This window comes from Cygnus olor, chromosome 2 (genome assembly GCF_009769625.2).
Source record: "Cygnus olor isolate bCygOlo1 chromosome 2, bCygOlo1.pri.v2, whole genome shotgun sequence".
NCBI lineage: Eukaryota > Metazoa > Chordata > Aves > Anseriformes > Anatidae > Cygnus > Cygnus olor.
In genome coordinates this window covers 129,899,763-129,921,634 of record NC_049170.1, presented here as the reverse complement: position 1 = coordinate 129,921,634, position 21,872 = coordinate 129,899,763, and the positions used below count along the sequence as shown (strand labels likewise).

General features: G+C 36.8%; 1 long non-coding RNA gene across 1 annotated transcript in view; it reads left to right on the top strand.

Moving 5' to 3' along the window:
* LOC121064506 overlaps positions 1-21,872 on the top strand; it is a 95,098-nt gene that overhangs the window by 17,205 nt on the left and 56,021 nt on the right. The window lies entirely within an intron of this gene.

Genomic DNA, 21,872 nt, shown 5'->3' with positions numbered 1-21,872 from the left:
AGGTCACAAGAGGTGATTCTCCTGATATATTTAGCATTGGTGTGGCGTCACCTTGAACATCACATGCAGTTCTGGGCTCCACAGTATAAAAAGGATGTTAAGGTCCTTGAAGGTGTCCAAGGGAGGACAGCAAAGCTGGCAAAAGGTCTGGAAGGCATGTCCCGTGAGGGGAGGCTGAGGACACTTGGGTTGTCTGGTCTGGAGGAAAAGAGGCCGAGAGGCGACCTCTGCAACTGCGCTCTGTAGCTTCCTGAGGAGGAGAAGCAGAGAGAGGTGCCGGCCTCTGTCCTCTGGTAACAGGACAGGATGTGCAGAAATGGCACAAAGCTGTGCCAGAGAGGTTCAGACTGGACATTAGGAAAAAATTCTTCACTGTGAGGGCGAACAAACACCAGAACAGGCTTCCTAGAGAAGTGGTTGATGCCCCATTTGTCTCCGTGTTCAAGAAGCATTTTGGTAATGCCCTCATTAATATGCTTTGCCTTTCAGTTAGCCCTGAAGTGGTTGGGTAATTGGACTCAATAATCTTTGTAGGTCTCTTCCAACTGAACTATTCTAATAATTCTAATTCTAATCATTTTAATAATTAGATGGAAGCGAATATTCTTTTTCATTATCCATTAATTTGCAGACAGAATGATATCTCAAAGAATTCACATTAACACTGTAAGCCAGAGATGATAATTCTCTGTCAAAGTGCAGACCAGCTGAATGTAGTGTGCTTTTTATTTTTCCAAAATTCCAGCCGCAGGTGTGGTGTTTTTTTTTTTTTTTTTAGAAAGTAATCCATCTGACAGTGGATTTTTGTGTTTTCTTCAAGCTTTACTAAAGCAGAACTGTCAGAAATTATATCAATAGCCATGGAGGAAAATATTTTTTCCTAACTGTTTTAATGATTTACTTAGTAAAAAAAAAGAAAAAAAAAAACTGGCAATAAGCAAAGCCCTATTTTACTAAGAGGTAACATTTTAGACATCAGTGCTCTTAGAAATCACAATCAAATGATTCATATGAATAACTCTAAATGATATGATGGTATACTTAGTTGCTTTTGCAGCAGCTACCCTGTGAGCTTTTGCATTTTCACATTTGTTTGCAATTACCAACAAAACAGAAAACCAACAGCTTTGTTCCTAGATGCTATTCTAGAACTATTTGAAGGATTTGCATTGCCTGCATACGTCAAACAGTTCCCTGTGAGCAATAGAGAAACTGCTACATAATTTTTGTAAAAAGTCTACTGTATGTACCACACAAAATGTCTGTCATTAACAAAAGAGGAAAACATTGTTTTGAAGGTATAGCTTCTATTTAGTACATGACTAAATTACATTTTAACAATATCATACTCATGATCCATGGGAGGATGTAGTTTAACTAGATTAAAATAAGTAATATCTGGCTCTACCTTAAATTATTATGTCCATGCTAGTTTCTATAGTTGATGGATATTATGTGTAAGTCCCAAGGCACTATAGTCTATAATAGATTGTATTTAGCCTACAGTAAACATAAAAAATGAGATATTTACTCACAAACTGGCTGAATGTATTGGGCTATCCCAGCTACAGCCGTGTAGCAATTCTGGAAACATATTTGCAAAATAACCTTTTCCAATGATTGTTTTAATTATTTTGGTAGAAAGTCCCTAAAGAAATGTAAGGTTCCCTGTCTTTTAGAGGTGTATGCACATGCAATATTATTCAATATCAAGCAGATTGCACTTGATATTAAGCAACATATTTGTCTGGATAATGAAGTAGTCACTGGCTAAGGTAGCCTAGATGGAGTATCTCAGAGAAACCTCTGCCTCAGCATCATTCATCCCCAGTTCCTTGCTTCACTAACTGGATTTTCCAGGTCTTGCCCAGTTGTGACAGTGGAGAGTGGGAGGGAAGTAGTCTTGCCCCTCAGACTGTCTTCAGAAAATCTCTCGGCGCACACACCTACTCTTTGTTGTGAGCCCAAAGCGAGACCATCTCTTATGTAGTTCCAGTGCCTGGTTTGAAGTCCTTTGATTTTTCAGTAGTTTAGTACAAGACAGTGGAGGTTGTTCCAGGAGGCTCTCATCATCTTTTAAGCCTACAGGCTTTTTAAAGCTTTAACCTCTATGTGATATTCACTAAACATTTGTAGTAAAATGTACGATTGCTTGTATTGTCTGTCTATACAATGATTAATTAATCTTTCCAGATTTTCTTTTTATATGACAGTTTCCTTACCACAGTTACAACATAAAAACAGATCCTTAGAGCAAAATCAAGTTCTAACATGCAGTCTCAAAACAGGAAGCCACATCAAGGATTTTTTTTTTAGGTACAGATTTAAGACAGCAAAAAAGAGGACATTTTTAAAGCTGTGTGGTTGATTTTTATTAAGGGACTAGGTTCCCTTAGGCTGATTTACTCTATTATAGTATCTATACACTATATATATATATATGTATATAAAATTTATGTATGCATATATATGTGTATATGTGTGTATATATAGATACACATGCTATATACTATCTATACAGCATCTGCTACCCTAAAAAACTGTAATTGTTTCAGTCTTCTCCTCATGCTACCGACAAAGGAGATATGGGTGATCTCTTGAAATACAGATGAGTATTTCAAGTAATGAACAACAGGTTGTGGCACTTTCTAGGCCATGTTGTAGTACAGAGCACTTTAGTTCAACTAGTAATAAATATGTAAACATTTATTATTTGTTTTTATTAGTTACATGAATTTAAATAAGCAGGGAAGGAAAACAGGGTGGAACCATAATTTAAGTATCTGTGTCATAAGCCAATTAAAAGTAGGTGTTATGTTTTGCTAAAGCTTATGTTAAGTAAAGCTCATCATTTAGGATGTGGATAAGTGAAACAGCTCTCAGGCTCTGGCTTGTAATGACTGCTGAGCAGCACAAATTAGGTAGAAACATGGGAATAAATAATGATGTTGCAGGATTTAGCAAAATAAGAGCATCTGAATAGAATCAGAAAGTAATGCTTCAACAGAGTGCAATCCATTTAATAAACTATTTTTTTATATTTATTTTTGCTTCATATTCTTCTTATCAGTCAATCATCATTATTCATCATTAAATATACTTGTATTTGAAATTGGCATAAACTGTTTTGTGGGTTTTTCTTGTTTGCTGATGGGTGAACAGCACAGAAATATGTTAGGCAAATATTAGTCTTCATGGACTTCTCACTTTTATCAACAAGAAATAAAGCTTTGGAATTCGGTTCATTTGTATTTTTCTCATACCAACAGAACACCTTGCACAAGCATCAATTAGTAAGTAAGATATGGCTAAGTCAAAATTGCACTAAATCTATTCTGTAGTAATATAACACTGAAATAAGGCAAATATCATTAGCATGTGAACAGCACTGTATATATGTTTGTGGAATAAATAAAATTAAGATGATAAGATTTTCAATCACAGTCTTTTGTACTGAGACACATAAAAGCTGTTATGTACCAGCTGCAGGTTGGTTTATAATTTTCATCATTTTTCTTTCCTAACGAGTTGGAAAAAGTAAGAGAAAGAAATACAGCAACACTGAAATAATCTGGTTGGTTACACCTGCAGTAGAAACAGAATCGAGTTGGGGCTTGTTCACCGCACACTGCTCTGTATGGCTGAATTCTTCCTCCACTTCTTGCTCAAGCAGGGTAGTGCCAGCCACTCTGCCAGTTGAACTTGTACTGTCCCTGAACTAAGCATGGGCACTGTCTGGGAAAAGACTAGCTTTTTTTTTCCAGCCAAATTCATGCCAGCATGCCTGCTAGCTGCCAGGCATTGTATGCAGTTGCAGAACAGCACCAAAGCTATGCCTTGGTCATGATGAGTGTTCAATAGCCAACTCGCTATTGAATGAGCTACTTTCTTGCCCAGAGACTTTACCAGTCTGAATCATCACGGCAGGCAAAGACTGACCGAAGAAAGTGCTGTGGAACTCATTGTACCACTGTGCATCTGAAGTATCAAAGAAATGTTCCTGCTCAGAGCTCATCTTGTGAGCAGTCGGCAGCAGGACTCAGAGCTCAAAGATGTTGCAGTGGTCATTGTATAGCAGTATCTGGTGATTGTTATTTAGCACCAGTGAAGGTCTTGGGGATATAGAGAGAACAAGGTAGTTTTCATAACTAAGACCATCCTTTTGTATTTAGAGTTGGGGCGAGTTCACAAGAGGTGTCTTTCTTTGGAGGCAAAATTGAAGGCTATAACATCTGGCTATATCCAGCCTCATTGTTCACAAGGGCCAAAGTAATTTATATGGATTTTGTTCAAAGTTTTCTGTTAGTTAAGGTAAAATAAAAATAAGTAATATGAAGCCTGAGGTACTGGTAGACTTGCAAGTTTAACTTTTATGTATAGAAAATCCAGATCTTGATCACTCTTTCAAACTCTGTTTTCTGTCACTGCTGATTACACTTGCCACAGTACAGCGGTTCCCCCCGACCACCTCTGTCACCGCTTCCCTTAATCTGGATTAAATAAATGGATGACATATCACAGCAAGGCTATGTGTTCTGAATAGTGTAAATTCCACTGTGCAGGGCAAACAGCTTTTAAATATAATGAGTATTGGTATATTCAAAAGTAAAAGAGAATGTTTTTTTAACTTTGAGACTAATGGTTTTTGCATTTGTTCAGAGTTCTGCTTTTATCCAAAAAACATGAGCTCTTAACTGAAGTGCATTTTAATTCTAAGAATTGATGTCTCTTGCAGTATATAATGGCCTATAATTTTCCTCCCACTTCAGCATAATGAATGCAATCATTTATTTCTTCTTTTGTTCATATTTTGTATGAAATTCTTAATTATTGAATTATTAGACTTACTAGTAATGCAAATATTATTTTTCTTTCTGAAATTTCTGTTTTCGTTGACTTTCCAAAAGAAGCATGTGGTCTTCTTTAGATAGTGTAAACTACTTCTCTTTAAGCAGTGCATACTTTGCCCAGGTTTGCTTAATGTTAGACAATGCATGCCTCCAATTCAGAATTATTGAATTCCATCTTAAGATAGTGTAGGCTTACATTAGCTAACAATCTAAAACATTCACACAATATTTCTTGAAATATCCTGGAGAGGGAAGAATGCTTTAAAACTATGAATGCTAATGTATCAGTTTTGCTAAAAACAGTGATCTATTTCTATCACATGGCATAGTTACTCTATTTCTCCTGAACAGGTAAACAAAAATTTACATGCTATCAATAACCCAGAATACAGAAATAACTTGTGATTAAGTATTTGATGACATTACTTTAAAAAGTCAAAAGACATCATACTTTGTATCAAAAGTATCTAAAAATTAAATCTCAACTAAAAAATTTTGCAGGTGACAAAATAACTTGTTATTAGTGTTGTGAAAACCTCATTAGCTCCCAAATTTTGAACACCTTTTCCAACTCTTCCTTTGATTTTTTTTCGAGTATAACAATAAAGAGATATAATGCTTTGGGAAGTTTCTAATTTCATATTTCACAAGCTAAGTAGAATTAAGTTTAGTCACTCAATAGAGGAAATAAATCTTGAAAGAATGTTTCAGCCTGTTACAGTAGACCATAGTTCTGCTCAGAAAAGATTTCACTACTATTTTTATTTGAGCAAGTACTGGAGAATCAGATTTGTAAGTTATAGTGCAGGAGAAATGTATTTTGGGATGATATGTTTTTGTAACTTTTGAAAAGAGTAACAGTCTTAAAGAATCTGTTAGTGAGTGCTTATTTATAATGCAATATAGACTGTGTTATTCTCAGTACTATATAATCACCTTCAAAAACAATTTTCTTGCAATAGTAGTTAGCTGCAACATTACTGTGGATGAAACCCACAGAATCTAAAGGGTATAGACTAAACTATGGCTAGGCTAACTATCCCTATTGAAAAACACAGCACAGCAGAAATGGGTTTTGAAAAAGAAGTTAGAAGTGGAGTGTGGGCCTTGCAAAGCAATTCCAGGAGACCGTGTGATTGAATTAACTCTGTGAGGCAGTGGCTGGAGGGGACTTTCAAATGAGAGCAGAGCAGGAGTGTTGGTTGAATGGAGTGGCAGAATCAATGGGAAATTCCACATAAGTTAATTAAAGAGGAAAAGATCTATAATGTGTTTTGAATGAACTTCTGACTGATACACAAACCCTTCACCTCACCCTAAGCCTCCTACCATCTGCAGATTTCATAAGGGCTCCCTCAGTTCTAGTGTTCAAATTGTAAGTTCTATGATAAGTATTATTTATGTACACGTTTTCAAACATGTTTTGTCTAAACTATGCTTTTAGCTAAACCATGATTTCATAACTTGCTTTTAGTAAAGCCATCGGAGATACTGCCAAGCTGCAACAGAAGACAAGATATATGACATTCACTGCTCCTCCAAGACCATGCACAAGGCCACATGTTCTATCACAGATGAAAATTAAGTTGGTGTGACAACGTTTTTATCTTGGCAGCCCAGCTTGGCACTTGCTCATTTGCTCTGTGCCTTTCAAGAGTCTACAAATTGCTTTATTATTTCAATATTTTACAGTTCTGCAGTGAGCTGGTTAATCCATAATGTTTTGGCTTCTCCTATGGACTCTGCCCTGCTTTCAAGAGCTCCCGCATTTTTCAGTTGTCTCCTTCACTTTTTTTTTTTTTTTTTTTTTTTTTAAGGAACATCACCCATTTTCTATTTATAAGTACCTTACATATGTCAGGGCAAATCCGCCAGGCCTGCCTGACTGGAACCATCTATTATTATTATTATTTTTAGTGTTCTTTTAACTGTTCTTTTTGAATTCTTGATTGAGAACTTATACTTTTATCACTGATTTTTATTCTTATAGGCAACATTGATTGTTAGCTTTTTCTCCCAAAGGTTGACTGAAATGAATTTTAGATCAGATTGGCTGTTCAGAAAAGAACTTTTTTTGCTTGTTTGTTTGATTGATTGATTAATTGTGTGTGTGTGTGTGTGTATTAACGACACATCTCGGAACAGCTTAACTGCAAACGTGAGAAATTGCTCCTGAAGAGCAACGTTTTAGTAGAGGACACTAAATGACTGCCCTCAAGTGGCAAAATGAGAGTAATACCACTTCTGATATTTCTATGCATCTAAATGCCTGTATCTGTTTTAAAATAAATTATTGTTAGTAGAAAAGATTCAAGGATTTAAATTGCAATATTACTCAGGGACTGATAGCTAAGCATCCCTTTTGAAAATAAGTGGCTAGGCATGTATTTTTGAATGGGTGGGTTCCCTGTAAAAGTTGATATTTCTCATTAGGCAGTGTTAATTTTCTTGTTATAGTTTTTCTGTGCTATTTTGTTTCCTTTTATAGAGTTTATCAAGGCATTTTAAAATTTATGATTAATTAAAAGATTAAGAACTGTAAAATTCATCTACGACTGATTAAGAAATGGGTCTTTAAAATGTATGTTTGTGGCTTTGGATTCTATGTACTGTTTGGTATCACTGGAAATTCAGAGCAGGTAGCCAACAGTTAAAATCTTTTTCTTATTTCTGTCAGATCTCCTACAATAGAAAAGGCTTTGTGCTGTGGAAGAAAAAATAATTTTCTCACTGTAGCTACACTTTAGGCCCTGTTTTCAGAACCAGAGACTTCATTCAGGTGTATTCAAACCACTGAAAAGCATGCAAACAAAAAGCCTCTGAGAAACTTATTAAACATATCCCTCTGCAGTTTTACCATCCTCTCATGTTGGAGCTTCTGTGATCTGCAGTTAAACTATGATCCAGAGTTAATAGCAAAGAGAATAGAAAATTAAGGCAAAAAATATTGGAAGTCTGGAGTTTAGACTGGTGATGATTGGTCTGTGGAGTATGGTAATTGTGGTAATGATGCAGTGCATCCTTGTGAGTGGAGATATAAATAATTCATACTGTTGGGGAACTTAACTTTTAATTGCCTTTCTTTTTGTCATTAGGAATCAAATGTGTTGTCTGTGTGGGGTGGGGAGTGATGCTGGGAGGTAAAGCAGCAAGATTTCTATCATCACTTCTTGCTTAGGCTGAGGACTGAATATTCCTCATTTAAAGAAATTCTGGAACTGAGGTAATATGAGGAGCATATAGGTGAAGTGAGATCTGCTTTAACCGTACTGTTAGAGAACTTCTTCTAATGAGAACATCTCAGCAATATTTTGACTAGATATATGGTACATGACTTACATTTTGCTCTTCCTTCTATTCAAATGTCAAGCTAGAAGTGCAAATATTTTCTAAACTAGAGTTTTCATTTATAACTCTATAACCCAAGCACGCAAATACTGTTCAGCTGCTGAAATTACTTTGACTGTCTTACTTTCTCCACCAGAGCTACAGCCACTTCTTCTGAAGTGTAGAGCACTTCACCCTACCTAGAGGCCTAAACTACCTGAAGTTGTTTCACTTGAGGTGACAGAAGGGGACACCCCATGGGGAAGTGAAGGGTGGCCCTGTTTGCCTGTAATATCTTGACCCATGTCAGATATAAAATATGCGGATATGCATCTGCATATTTTATATCTACAGGCAGTCTGAGCTTTTAAAACTGATTAGCAGCCTAGAAAATTAAACTGATAAAGGGAAGAGACTACACAAAGTCAGAAAACAAATAGTAGCTGATATAAGGCAAGTTGCCTCCAGTATCTTCCAAGTTAGTGAATCAAAGGCAATACTTGGAATTTCAGTCCCTGAAAGATGATGCCAGGTTCACATAAAATTAGATAGGAGCTGGAAAATGTGAAGTGTAAACGGATAGAAAATTGATTTAAGATACTTTACACCACTGTGTACAGGCAAACTGATCTACAGTTAGTTTTAACTTTTGAAGATATTATCTTCTGCTTCCTAGATAACTCTACTAAGATGCTACAGGGCTAGTTATAAAGAGGCATGAAGGACAAAAAGTGAAATTAATTATTTTTGGAGACATCTAAAAATCAGTCAAGCAGCCCTTCATAATGAGTAATATTAATATTAGTAACATTAATAATTAATAGCTATGTGTTGATTTGGACTGTAAACCTTTGTTTTCTGCCTGGAAACCAAAAAATAAAATAATAAAAATCCTGTAATCCTCATTTCTATCTCTAGCAAGGCCTAAATTGCCTGATTTATGACTTCTTGTAAAGTCAGAGATAATTGCTCTCCATTCCAGATGATGATGAGCATAGTTTTGGGACAGAAATTCCATGTGTGGGAATGAGGCAGAACAAACATTTTTTCCTCCAATTTGAGTTGAAGGGAAAAAAAATAAAAAATTATTTGGGGAGTCTTCAGAATCTTAGAATAATTGAAGTAGCCTTGGCAGAAATTGACTGGTTTGCATGCTTGTACTGGAGCAATTCAGTACCAATGATGCAAGCAATTTTTCATAATGATAATTATTGCTTCATTTTTTTTAAGTGCTTGTACATTTGTCTGTGTATCATTATATAAAATATGATGTTGTAATGGTAAAGCGTAGGCTGTGGTTTGACTTGACCACACAGGCTGTAAAAGTTAGGATGATCCAGACATAGAAGTAACAATTACCAAAGAGCCTCTCTTGTATTAAGTCAAATCTTAAAAAGGAACAGAAAGTCAAAATAAAGTGTACTAAATCTAAACGGCTTTCTCTAAATTGTCTAGAGACAATCAGTATGCGTGAAATTTGATATATATGGAAAATGATATCTTTATAAAGAAGTTGGAGATGCATTTAAGCGTCTGTATCATTTTCTTACAAAAGCCTGTTCAGAAACACACTGGGCCAAATCCATTTGCCTTTCTCTCAGGAGAATTTCAATTACATTCAATGAAACTAAGTGCAAAAATAAACTGAACAATCTGTAGCCTAATATATGTTCCTACTGGCATCAAAATGAAAACAAAAAAGCTTTTAGCCTTTCTTTTTTTTTACCTGCATTTCCTGACTTTGGACTTTCAACTTCATTTCTGAATGTTCATGCTGAATTAATTACCGCCTATTTTATGATATATCCTTGGAAAGAAAGACTATAACATGTTAATAAGCTTCTAATGTACCCAAGTGGGAAAGGACCTCTATATACACCACAATGCTAGCATCAGTCTGCTGCACCCATTTCTGTCTGCTGCATGAAAAAAAGAGAACCCTTTACTGAGTCTTGATGACCATATTCGGACAAACTCACTTTCTTAAACTCAGAAAAGCTGGCAAGATTAATATATTACAAAAAGTATCTTACTACAAAGTAAACTACAGCTACACATAGTTCTGTGCATTATTCAGTAATGCAAATAATGTATGTTAAAATGATGCAGTAATCTCAAATAATGGTACTTTTCTGAAATAGTCTGAAGAACTGAATGAATATTCAAGTAAAGATGAAAAAAAAAAAAACATAGCAAGAGCTCCAATAGACTTCCACAGAAGTGGAAGAATACACCTGAATTCCCTATAACTTTTTTTTTTTTTTTTTCTAAAACATCATTTTGATATTATCTGTAGTCCTAAGGACAAGATTTACCTTTACTTTCCTTCTGTTACAATACCTAGCTATTGCTTCTCATAGTGTTGTGAGGTTTACTATTGCTGTTAACCACAGGGTTCAGAATTAAAAGTTAAATGGATCAGATTTAGACTTTTTTTAGCTTTTTTTTTTTCACCTAAACAAACAAAAAAACCCTAGTTTTGACTACTGTCTTTAGTTATACATAATAACAAGAATAAAGAAGATCTTTGCTTAAGGATCTTTGCAGGAAAGAAAAACCTTGGGGCTGCTTTAGTTTTTATTCCTTCTCCGGCAGCAACATGCAACCTCCTCAATCCTCCCTACATCAATGGCGTGCAACACCAGTGAACATGTTCCTGTGCCACAGCTACTGCACAGTTGTTGCCAGGATGGTGCATTGTGCCATGCCACTCTTCTGGCTTCTTATGCCTTTTCAGCACTTGGGTTTGATCTTTGGAGTTTCTGTGTAAAAGTCTTGCAGAGGAAGATGGGCTGAGATGGGCTGCACAAATATGAGGCAGAAGAGGATGGCAAGCGAGGAACTCATCTTAGTGGTCCTTGTCAGCAGGAGATGAGCACTTGGAAGACAGTGACTCTGTTCAAAGCAGAGCTTTTAAACTGAGGCTTTGTGTGTGTGTGCACGTGTGTGAGTATGCTGAGTGTTAGTTATAAAAAAAAACAAAAGAAAATTTGAACACCTCTTAAAATACTACCCTTCGCCATAATAAAAACTTTCAGGTTTCTCAAAATAAATCCTCAAATTAATGTGTACTTTAACTTATTACAGTTAGTGAGTACGTTATAGCCCTGTTAAATTAAAGATTCTCCTCTTTGTTTCTTTATGTTCAGAGAATATTAAAATTTAGAAAACTTAAAGTTAATTATTTAGTTTTGAAGCTTTCTCATGCGCCAGTCTTGTGGCAGTTTGGGAAATGTAAACAGACAATAATAAGCTTCTACTAAGAATCATCACTCAAACTTTTTGCCGCTTCATCGTAGATCCCAGCTACCCGTACAATGCATAGGAAGCATTAGACACCAGTGGTTGGGTTCATACCTACCAGTGCCCTGAGCAAACGGTCAGCTAATCCGGTCAGCAGGCATTTTGCAGAGAAGCTGATACCTGCAGGTATCAGCCAGGTTGGTTGAAAAACCATTTGCTTTACACTCTGCTCCAGCTTTCTTATTCAGGAGGGAATATCAGCTGCAGCTCTCACTTTCTTTATGACATCAAAATTGAGTTCACTTTCTCCTGGTTTGTGGACACCTAAATAATTTTCATTAGAGGTTTGAGACCTACATCTTAAGATAAATCTCTTGTAAACAGAGTTCTATGCTGTTTCTATATATGAGCTTATATTCCTAGCCATCTTTTTGGACTCTTTAAGAAGCTTCGGGCATTTCAGGTTGAAAACCACTGATAAGAATTAAAGCCCTTGCTTAAAAATGGGGATGTTTAATCTATGTCTACATCTTACATGAAGACTGCATTTGATTCTAGTGTTTGGTCTGGCAAGTTTACTGCTGCTGCTTCAATGAGCAGGCATTCATCTCAGCTGGGAGGAATTAAGTTTATTGGAGGCTTTGTGTATTGCCTATACAAAGGTATTTGCTGACATGTGAGGCAGTGTACTTTATTCAAGATATCTGCATGGACAGGCAAGGATGACACAGGATTTCGAGGAAGCTCCAGCTCTTCTGGAGAGGTATCTAAGATCCAGGTGAGGTATCTGAGGGCACCTCAAAAGGCACTAAATGCCTCTGGATGGCTGTCTAAATGATCTTCCAGGTTGTAAGGTCTTCTCATATTTCAGCTCAAAACTAAAATATGGGATTTAGTTTTGGACTAAGAGACTGAAATATAATTGTATGAAGTTATTTGTCTGTATGAGTCCTTAGTATCTAAATTCTCAATATAGCTAGTTAAGATTTAGGGCAAACTTCTGTTACTCAAATGTAGACGTTACCAGAAATCCCACACAGACTTTCTCTTTCTACAGAAGGTTCCCTGTGGATTTGTGTTACATTTGTCAGAATCATGGAGGTGTTTCAGAAACCTTGTGATGTCTCAAAAGTAACTGCAAGCTGTGTTCAGGCCTCTGAATTGAGCTTTTTTGTCTGTGTCATTGATGGAACCTGCAAAGTGACTGTCCTCAGAGTAGATACTTAGCTTATGGACAATGATGTTGAGTTACCTAAAATTAAGTGTCTATGTCTTTTCTTGTGAGGTGTCTGAAACATATTCCTTATATATATACATATATATACACCCCCCAAGATAACAAAAATGAGTATGGGATTTGAAGTAGGAGTGCAGTAAATCTTGCTATGTATTTTCTCACCTTAGTCCTTGTGGCCTCTTTAGAGGCTTAGGAGATGGGGCTGACAGCAGCCACAGTGCCTGGGCTGTCTCTAAGGATGGCAGGTCAGCACAGCTAGGGCTGCGGTGGGGTGATAACCCTACAAGCCACGCTGCAAGTCCCTGAGTCTGTGTACTGTCTTTAGCTTCATCCCAGGGAGGCAGCCTTCACTGTCAAGTTTTATGTCTTTTTTTTTTTTTTTTTTTTTTGAGTTGAAAGGGCTCAAATTGATGTTCTCCAAGAGATTGCCCTGCACACCAGGGAATCCTTTTAGCTGGTGGCGAAAGAGCCACTCTTCCCCTGTTGAATGTGGAGGGTATGGCTCTATATCATGGTGATGAGAGCAGCCAACTGGAGGGGGAAGACCCTAGTTCTGCTCTCTGCTCTCCACTTGCTATTTATTTGTTTGAATAGACATTTTCCTTCTTTGTTCTCTGCCATTTCCCTTTCATTCCTTTCTGCAAGTCCATATCCCAACCTCACTGGGATGTGCCTGTACATGGTGGGACATGTGTGCTCCTGGACAGTGGGTCTGGATCTCTTCATGGCTGAAAAGGGCTGGGGACCCTTCTTATTTGCATGAGAATTCATTAACTGTGAGGTTATGTTATGAAAGTTGAGAGCTCTGAATTCATTCCTGTTCCCTGTGCCAAGGAGCCATGGGTGCAGCTATGCTTGGTGCTCATCTTAATGCTATCAGTATAAAATAAATGTGATCTGTGAACTTTTTGTTCGGATTCTTTGGGATTCTCATATAGTGACATCTAGTTTCTGGGTTACAAACAGCACTGATAAATGTAATAGGTGAAGAAGCTACTAGTTTAATTTGCAATAAATTCACATTAATGCAGCCCTCCTTAATTCATATAATCCTTATGTCTTTATTCTCAACCCTTACTTTGTAATTTCTTAAAACTCATATATACTGTGGTAAATGCAAAGTTGGTATATATTATTATTCTTTTTTTGAAGTATTTGTAATGACTTTGGAATTAAAATAGTGCTTCTCTGCTGTTGGCTTTATGTATACATAGTTTTTAGAAATTTCTAAAACAAACAAGAATGTTAGATATGTGCTTATGAAGGCTCTTTATTTTAAAAACATTCGATATCAAAGATAGTTATGTATTTTTAGTGTATTTGTGTACTTGGCCTCATGGTGGCATAGTCGGTTAAGAAATCACCCCTGTTCCTGCAGTCGTGTGTCTTCCACCGAGTTCTCAGGAGTGGCACATACATATTATGCTGGAAAGCGGTATTTCCTGCTTCGTCCTCTACAAAGAAAAGAAAATTTTCTGACTCAAACAGTTTTTGTTTATAAGTGAAACACCAGCTTTGATAAAAGAAGTGCAATGCCAGCCTAAAAAAGCAACAGCAAGCCCATCTGGTCTGCCTTTACAGACGCTGTTTGAAGATAGCTCAGTGAATATATTAGTTAGCACCAGCTAGTATTAGACTGGTTCATGGACCCGTGTTTTGATCAATTGCTGTTTGTAGGATTTCTGAAATAATAGGTATGCAGGATACAGAATAAATATCTAAGCTGCTCTGTTAGCTGCCTGATGTTTTGTAACAGTTTGACTTGGCAAAAGCTTGACTTTCAGTCTGCCCTGGAAAAACAGAGGTCAGAGACTTGTTTTGTTACAGTCAAAGCCAAGCCAAAATCTTCAATGATTTTATGTGTCTAACACTTTAACTTAAATTCTTTAAGTTACAAAACTTAATTCTTTGGGTTGTTTATCTCAAATTACTAACTGACTTCTAAACTACTCGCTTGAAAATGTTTTCCAATGTACTACAGTTAATGTGGAATTTTAAAAGATTTCCCTTGCTTTGTTAAACTTTGAATTTCACTGTTTGGGCAGATAAATGCTGACACAGTTATTCAAGTTTTCCTCGTTCCTGGCTCGTATAACTCCTGGCTATATTGATGGAAGTTTTCCAGGATAGATAGGGTCCTGATCTTAAGAAAGCAAGCCAGCTACTTCTTATTAACATTGTGAGGAGCAACTATCCTTTCATAAAGATTCTTCTGTATGATTAGGACTTTAGAATTTAAAAAAAATAAATCAGTAATGCTATGTTATACTCAGCCCTCAACTAAGAAAAGAATAGTTTTCTATAGTTTTTTTTTTTTTAATTTTTCATCTGAATCAATTTTCTTATGATCTTGTACAGATGCATTGTCTTAAACAGACTAAATCAATCTCATGGAGTTTCACGGACTCTTCATTTTCGTTTTTGGGGACTCACTTAAAAGATTTTTGCTGGCTGCTGCCAGAGAGACATTTTTACTCTGGAAACTTTAACAAGAAAAGCTGGTATGCTTCTGTCCCCAAGAAGAGAAAGGGGGAGAAGAGGAGAGATGAAAGACATTTTTTTGAAAAGACCTTAATTTTAAAAGCAGGAAGCAATCTAGTGTTTTTGTGGTAGATGGGGAAGCTGAGGTTTGGATTGAGGCTACATCAGGGATTTGTTTTCAGCTGTTTCGTGAAACTCGGCTTTTATTTCTCTGCGTCATAATACACACATACAATGTTTTTTGCTGAACCAGATTCTCTACTTTGATTCTGTATGTGTGTATGAAGGTGGATACACAAAAAGATCAAGTTTTGAGAAAATCCTTTTCTTTGCATGCTACTCATGGCAATGCATATAGACTTGCAGCTATTTCTCAAAGATTGCTCAGAGAAGAACATTTTACTTTTCAAATAAGATGACGAGTAAACAAAAGAACAATGAACCTGGCTAAGGAGTCACTCCATGTTCAAACTGTGCCCCATTGCTGCGTGTCATGCTACCACCCCTGCTTAAAGGATCTTACTCTGTTCTTCCATGGGACCTCTGCCTCCTTCAGGTCACATCAGAGTGCACTGAAATTTGTAGAAAAATCCTCATTGACTTCAGTGGGCTCATGATCAGCTGCTCCGTGTACCTGCTAGACAATGAAGAAGGCTTAGTACATTGAATTGTGCTGAAGTGCTTGGAGAGGGGCTTTGGCAGCGTGCAGTAAATAAACTGTACGGGTCAAATGGAGTATCACACAGCTTGTGTTCCCTGAGCACGACGCATCCTGGGCACCGAGTGAGAAAACAAGAGGCTTTTGTTTTAGTTAAGAACAGTAGTCGTGCTGAGAAAGAATATACTCACATGCAGAAAGGGCAGAGTTAAGGTTGTGTGATACATTTATTGTGAGTGCCCCCTTTTGCAAACTTAATTTTTTTTTTAATTTCTTTGCTGTATGAAAGTTCTGTAAAGCCCTTCTTTGTCAAAAGTTAGTGTGACCTCATCTAAAACAGATTGAGTGTCTTGGGTAGTTAGCTTAGAGCATCTTGACTCGTAAAAGGGGACAAGCTTTAAAATAAAAGAGTAAATTATTAATGTTGTGTCATATGAGTCTAGACGCTGGTGTTTGAGTAGGGCACTGTCGTAGCAATAAAACTTCATCAGAAGCAGAGCATCTAGAGATCCCAGTAGCTGTATTTTTGAGCTCTGCTCCTGAGTGGGAAAAAAGTGTACTGCCTTCTCTGTTAAATAATAGATTGTTGATCTGTGGATACTTTTTCAGGCATTTGCTGCATCTAGATGAACCACCTTTTGTGGTATAACTAAAATTGGAAAGTTGCAGAACTGTAAAGTGATGACTGTCTTAATAATTCAGCTTCTCATGGCAACCTATAATTAAGATTTCCTCTGGGAATGATGGGAATAAACCCTTATTCCCACAGAATGTTAGGCAATATTTAATGAGATTATTCCCAAGCAAGAGATACTGAATTTCAGTGAGATAAAACAAACAGAGAAGCGTTTTTTTTTTTTCCAGGAAAATACCCCCAAATATGGATGCATGAGAACCATCATCCAATATAGCATATAGGGAATTGGTTTGTTTATGGTTTTCTTTCTGATTCTGGGCAGGGAAAAAAAAAAAAGGAAAAAAAAAAAAAAAAGCCTGATCTCATTTTGTTGTAAATTGAGAATTTTTATATACAGCAGGTATTCTATTCCATTAAATCCCAAGGCATTGTGCACAAATGACAGCAAAGGTTTGGCTATTGGTCCATTTCCAGACAAATCTTGTATTGGCTGATATTCACTCAACTTATATAAAGCCTTTAAAAATAGGATACGGAATGTAAAATGTTCAATCAAAATATGTATAGAATACTTTTCCTAATGCTCACAACTGTCATTACATTTCAGTTATTCACATTTGCAAACAGGAGGGAATCATCTGAAAGAAACACATTTCAGCACCAGAAACTGAAGGGAAATAAAAGCTAAATAATAATAATAATAGTAATAATAATAATAACAGCAACAACAATAACAATAAACTCCAAGTTTTGGAAAAAAAGCATCTTTAAATCCATTCTATTTCAGTTTTATTTTCATGTCTTCCCTTTAACTAAATTAATTTCCACATGCTGTTGCAGAGAAATGTCACTGAAATCCAGGCAGTCCTTCCTTATCAGTCAACAGCTGTCCCCAGATGCAGCATTTTAATTTTGAAAGGAATATAAGAGCAATACATTTTCACTGACAACCATGCAGCAAACAGCCCTCATTCTATAATAACTTGTCTAAGGGTTTCTATTCATAGTTGCTTTCTGCCTATTTCATGTAACTGAATTTTATATTCACCCTTTTTACATTGTTTAAAGAGAAGGTTGTCCATTTCTGTTTATAATTTAAAAGCATTATTTTTGCTGGCTTCTTTTCTCTTCAGTGCTGCTTCTTGTTTGATGTGTTCCTGTTGTTCTACCAGCAGGAATTCCATTGTAACCAGACTGCTGTGCTCAGTGTTCCTGCTGTTTTCCATTTTAATTGCTATTATTACGTTTGCCCCTCTACTAGAAGACTTGGTAAATAAAGTAGTTACTGTACACCTTAATCTTTGAAAATATATAAACTGTAATAAAAATTCTGCTTATGAACTCTTCATAGTCATAAGATCTCTTCAGAACAAACTGTAGATAGTTTATAACTCAGAATAATAGGACATATTCGCATTGTTCCTAAGAACTTACATCTCTTTTAACTAACTACTACATCTCAATTAAAGTTAAAGGAATGCTCTCCAAAGGAAGTTAGCATGATTATTGTGAGAGAGACTCTTTAACTGTCATTACTTGTCATTCACGCACTGATGTCAATGCAGTTGGTGTTTCTAATTCTTTGTATATCGAACTCTCAGAAAACCATTTCATTAGAAGAGATAATGCTGCTAGCTATGTCTTGAAAGTGTACTGTAAGGGATTTGAGTTAAATAATATCCAATTTGTTACGATATTATCTAATGTTTCTTTATGTTAAAATGTGCTTGGAAGAGGAAGACTTTTCTGCATATTTCTGACTAAATTTAGTCTTGTTTGGCTGGGCCTGAAATAGAGAGCATTGCTATAGCTCCAAAGCTAGAAAATGGATTAGGGCTGAGCCAGAACTGTCACTGGAAAAGCCAGCTGGGGATTTGCCCAAAAGTCGGGTCATGATTTGATTCTCCCCAGTATAGACTGGGACCAGACACAAAACTTGGGTCAAAATCCAAATTTTCTCCAAAGGCCCGATGTGTTTTCAGTCAGGCTTTCCTCTTTATGTTAGAGCCACTTGTCTGAGTCTGCTGGTGAAATCCATGTCAGACACAGCACTAGGAATTTCAGCTGCTGGAGTATTCCTACCTGTGGAATTTGGGAATTCCAGCTACCCTGTCACCACGATGCCCCTGGAAAACCAGTGCACTCGGATGATTTTGTGCAATTAATCTGATCACGGATTTTGTGTTTCAATGCCATTGCGTTCAGGATTTGGAAGGAAAGACAGCGTGCCAGACAAAGGGAGGGTTCCTTGTAAATGCAGCTGTCTCATTCTGGAGAACCAAGTCAGGGCTGCAAAAGCCATCCGAGAATCATCTGTTTTTTTTCTGGGTACTGACTCCACTGTGGTGAAGCAGTCGTAAGACTGCAGTTAAGGTTTTCATGAAGATTTTCAGTTTCACAGAGTAAGGATTTTTTTATGTTCCAAATTGTTCAAGAATGTTGAAGCCCTGTATACAAGGATTATTATTTTGAAAGTGCTCAAATTTCTGTGCTTGCTTTTTTTTTTTTTTTTTTTCCTTCTGTTTATAGTCCAGGCAAGCTATGATAGATATTTGTGAATCCCTTTGCTGAAAACATCATGAGAAATTTGAGGCCCCAAGTACCCAGCTAATCAGATACTGCTTCCAGTATTGCCTGTAATTAAATACACTAGAATGATGCACTCCTGAAATGCTGTTTTTATGTTTAAAGCAGTTTTTCTTTCTCTCTTATTGCATTTTAAACCTTCCTTTTCTCCACACTTTTTAGTTGTGCAATTGTATGTGCAAAATTCTTGAATACAGTGGCATCTGATTCATACAGACAGAGATGCAGGCACTTAATTTAAGCATATGCATAAATATGTCTGATCAGTCATTTGTATGAATGGTTACTCCATTTATTTACAATTGGCAGTAATTCTACGTGCAGATTAAACGTATACTTTGAATAACAGACAATGAATAACGTAGATGGGTTGCAACTGAATGGAGGTTTACTCAGCTATTCATTGCTTTGGTCCATGCTCTGCTTGCTATGTATATTATTTTATGAGACCGAGATATGGAAGTAGCTGTGTGTGGGTGAGTAATATTGTCACTGAAACTGCAGGCAGTCCCAGAATGAACAACCATCATAAGCTCAGTTTTTTCAGGATAGGTGACCCTTTACATTGCAAAATAGGGTGCTGTATCGGTCAGACAGGACATCCTCCTTCATGTTAGGAAGTGTAAATGTTTTCTACTTGATCATTCACTGCGGAACCGTGAGGTAGCATCCAGAAGGAGTCAGCTGTCAGGTTTATAATTACTTGTTCTCCTGCAATTTGTCACCTATTGTTTATTCTTTTTGTAAAATAGTTTTTGCATATTCTGATGAGGTGGATTGAACAAGAAGATTAATGGCATAATCAGATCTAAGCAGTAAACAACCTGTACTACGCTTGCACCTGATTTTGCTGCAGCTGGAGTACTTCTCTAATAGGCCTGGATGCTTTCCAGGAAAAAAGAGTAGAATTGTTTTCCTGCATGTTTAGAGATCCATTATCTTTGGGAGTCAAGTAGCTCTTCAGAACTGGAGTTCCAATAGAAAAAGGAGAAGTCAATGCAAAAAAGATTTTGCTCATCTTTCAGAAGAAAATTTCAGCAAGTGATTCCTTTGATACTGTGAAAGTGTCTGGGTAGTGGCTGTGGGGAAGATCCTTTGTTTCACAGCCTTAGGAGAAGGGTAGAGGAGTATAGAAAAACCTTGCACTGAGAGATAAATCAAGCACTACAGCTACCTGCACATATACATGGTGAATTATGGCTTAGTTCCTCTGCAACCTTCTATCCAGTCTGTTTCAGCAGCCTGTCTATTTTTCGTCTCTTTGTTGTGGGGTAGGTGCACTTCTACAGCATCTCCAAGTGTCTGTATGGTGGCAGGCTTAGTTTTCTGTCACCCAGAATTACAAATGCTAGCTACAAGCTGTAGTCTGACTGTGAGGAGCTAAATGGTCTTTAAAACAGAATAGGCTCACAGACCTTAAATAATTTCTTTTCTTCATTGTCAGCATTCACACAATGCACTCAATGCACATAATGACTTCAGATATGTACAGCATGCTCTGACTATAGTCACATGCCATAACCATGTCATGATTGTGTTCATTTATATTGTTTTAACAAAGGCCATTGCCCCTCTATTCATTTTATACCTGGCTGCATCTTCTCACTTAGTCAAAGGGATCTTGAGGCCTGAATCATTTATAAAGTATGTATCTGTGCTTTTGGTCAGTTACCTTAGATTTCACCAGCTGCCTATGGTAGCATACAATGTATAGTAATTCAGGAGTTTGTGGTGAATTTATTATACTTGAAAATATTCCCAAGCATATTTGGTAGAATGGTCTGAATATTAATGTCTCTCCTGAGTCAGTACAATTCCTCACTGTTCTGTTGTTACTGCTTTCTTTGAAATTCAGTCAACAGTCTGCAATACCAAAACAACAAAAATATGTGCACTTATCTTCAGGCCATTAAAATCCTACAGCTGTGTTTACCTTCCTTTTTGTGCAAGGAATGAGTAAAAAGCTTTCAATCAAATGCATTTAAAGAAGAGGAAGGACAGGGGAACTCCCTCGCAGGGATTAGACGCTGCAGCCTTCCTGGCACTTGCTGCAGAACAGAAACATCCTGTATAATGTTAGCTACTCTTTTCTTTCCTACTGAAGCAGCGGCAGAATTTCTAGCACCTCCTGCTCAATGGGTAAGGGGCCGATGGGTACAATTCTGCAATCTAATAATTCCAGGTAATTTGCTATATGGATGATTGGGTTAAGGCAAAGGGTCCAGAGACTTGAATTCATTGCAACCCCCAGCTCATCATCACAACTGGAAAGAGATTCATGTTTTAATCTTAAACTTTTGTCCATATATATCAGTGTTTTTTCTCTCCTATCTCCCACACCACATGCGAAGGAAAATTACGTACATTTGTTGTCTTAATTTCAATTTGGTTGATTAAAATAAGCAGAGGATCTAATGTGTGAATGAGAAGGGAGAGACATAGTCCTCTGGGCTGATGCTCTTTTCAGTTAATACATATATAATCCAGCAAAAGTATAGGCTTATATACTTACATACTTTACATACTCCTTTCAGTACCTGAACTATTTTGGTCTAGGCATAGTTATTTATTTATTTATTTAAAATTTTATCTGCTCAAAGGAAAGCAAACTGTCTCAAAATCACATTTTGAAAACTGAAACAAGCAAACACTTTCCCCCCACCCCCAACACACACACACACACACTCTCATTACTTGCTAGATTAATCGACTACAGGAAAATTTTATTTATCAACAATTATTCAGCCTAACCCCCTCGCTCACTTTTCCCAGAAAACAACAGAAAGGCCTAACTTCTCACTGAGCAATTTTTGGAAGGTAAAAGAGGTCACCCATTTCTTTTCATTTTCAAAT